Source organism: Mizuhopecten yessoensis, unplaced genomic scaffold, assembly GCF_002113885.1.
Source record: "Mizuhopecten yessoensis strain PY_sf001 unplaced genomic scaffold, ASM211388v2 hete_36093864, whole genome shotgun sequence".
NCBI classification, from domain to species: Eukaryota; Metazoa; Mollusca; class Bivalvia; order Pectinida; family Pectinidae; genus Mizuhopecten; species Mizuhopecten yessoensis.
The window spans coordinates 1-2,575 of record NW_018483803.1 but is presented as its reverse complement, the minus strand read 5'-3'; the positions used below and the strand labels follow the sequence as shown (position 1 = coordinate 2,575).

Below are 2,575 nucleotides of genomic sequence, written 5' to 3'. Positions count from 1 at the left end.
CTGAAGAAGCCCTAGAAGGCAGAAAGGCCTAGCAGACGATCTGAACAATTTATGTTTTTATTCTATATACATGTGTATATTTTGGTATTAAAGGAAAACATCAAAAATTAAAAATAAAGAAATGCCAACTTTTGGGTGGGCATTTACTAGTAAAAAGATGCTTTATTTGCAAAAGATGATTTTCATTAGAAATACCTTCACAGACAGTGTCATAATTATACATTATCATATGACCATTCCCATATATATCCTACCCATATCAACCTGAGCTGCCCATATACATAAATTATGTGAAACCAAATACAAAATCAGCATAAGATTTAAGCTGTCACCTGTTGAACTAGAAGTAAAATGGATAGAGTAGTGCATGCAGGGCAGAGAGGATAATACTCTGATGCTGGTATTATGTCTCAAAATGCTAATGATTGTCCGGATATGTGCTTATATTGATATGTGAACTAATGCTGTGCTATGATTGGTTTACAGGAGGTGCTAGCCGTGTACCTACAACAGTACCCTGACAGTGCCATAGCCCTAAATCTAAAGGCCTGTAATCACTTCAGGCTCTACAATGGAAAGGCCGCAGAGGTACGTATCTGTGTTACTTAGAACTTGAAGTGATAAATATCATAACTTCCACTAGCCACTTTTTGTTTGTCAAAGACAATATACATGTATGTGATCTTCGTTGTACAGAACATCCATGGCACCTCTTATGTCATGTTTCAGCAGTCTAAAATCACATAAAACCTAAAAAAAACATCTTTTTACATAGAATCCAATTCAGAAAAAGAACTGATATATGAAAAATTTGAATATTATTTGTATTTATTACCATGGCAACATATTCCTTTTTCTATATTTTATCTGTTAAACCTGTCCATATTTTGCCATGGGACTACTTCTAAATTCTGTATACAAAATGTACTTGTTTTTGGTCTAACGTTCACTCACTCTGATCCCTGTTTTGTCCCTCTAGATACAGCTTTGCTGTAGGTCATGTGACCATTTGTCACATAGTTACGATCCATTGTTTATCTGTTGTAATTTGGGAATATTTGAATAAAATAATTGATTTTCATTTCATATTTCAAGGCCGAGTTAAAGAGTCTACAAGAAATGTCAACGCCATCATTTGTGTTCGCGAGAGATCTCATCAAACATAACATGGTGAGTGATTGTGACTTGAGTGTCAAGGTAACACAAGAATAGCTAATCTTTGATTCTCATTACCATCAGACTGTGCCACAGCACAAAAACATGGCTGTAACGATAGAATCATTTTCTATTTTTGACTTTAAAAATGAGTTTCTGATTAATGATTTCTCATACTTAAATAGCCATAAGCTACTGAGCAGATTTAGTTCATAGAAAAAAGTGCCCTTCTCTGTTACATAGAGGTTAAGGTCATCCTGTTTAAAAAAAGAAGATTTCTAATGGGCGATCTTTTTCAAACTGATAAAGGATGCATTATAATCATATTTCACATAGATGTATTTAGTAAAAAGCACAATCCAAACAATCAGAGATTTAGAATGAAACCAGTCAAGTGCCTAGAATCAATATTTCTGATTTGAGATAACTTCAATGAGATTGTACTGGGGAGCATTTTTACCAGGAGACAAATTGTCGCCGTCCACATTGTTTGGTAGAGAGGGGTTTGTACAGAGCATGGCTACTTAATATTGATGTATGGTATATGTGAGTCCCAGAGAGATGAAATCATTCTACTTAGTGTTTGCTGATGATACAAACTTGATGTATAGCCCTGACTGCAGACACTAGTGTATACATGTACAGAGACATTGGTTTTGTTGTAATCTAGTTTATTTACTATACCGGTAAGTAATTCTAGTAGCTAGTTATTTGGTATAGGAGATGCACTTTTTTTATTGTGATTAGATATTTTTGAAATTATTTTTGTTGTTGATGTACTACTGGGTTGACTTTATTCTAATCAATTACACAAATATATCTTATCAATTGTACTGGTATGAAGTTTTGGGGAAATATTTGGGATATAATGTTTCAATTGATATTTCATTTCGTTCCACTCTTAGCTAGCAGAAAGACCAAAGTATAGGAAAGTTATTATGTTCTGAAACAATTTTATTCTGCCAAGAGCAGACCTATCCCTAGTCAGAAGTTTTGAGTGTTGGATCTGTTCTTTTTAATTGAAACATTACCTAAACATGTAAATTCTTTCTGAAGGTTGTATTCCGTGGAGGAGAAGGGTCCTTACAAGTACTGCCCCCTCTGATAGATGTCATTCCAGAGGCTCGACTCAACCTGGTTATCTATCATCTGAAACAAGGTAATCAATCGTCTTTGTCTGTCAGCTCAGAAAAGGTAACCACTAGTGTCTGAACCTTTAAATAAGGTAACCACTAGTGTTTGAACCCTCAAGAAGGTAACCACTAGTGTCTGAACCTTCATATAAGGTAACCATTAGTGTCTGAATGCTCCAATAAGGTAACCATTAATGTATGAACCCTTAAATAAGGTAACCACTAGTGTTAAACCCTCAAATAAGGTAACCACTAGTGTTGAGCCATCAAGTAAGGTAACCACTAGT

At 34.8% G+C, this 2,575-nt stretch overlaps 1 long non-coding RNA gene across 1 annotated transcript; it reads left to right on the top strand.

The window, feature by feature from the left end:
* Positions 1–475: 475 nt before the first annotated feature.
* On the top strand, positions 476–2,313 carry LOC110444324. Its single transcript, XR_002462235.1, has 3 exons — positions 476–588; positions 1,096–1,170; positions 2,212–2,313. It is a non-coding gene; the product is annotated as an uncharacterized LOC110444324 (long non-coding RNA).
* Positions 2,314–2,575: the final 262 nt, after the last annotated feature.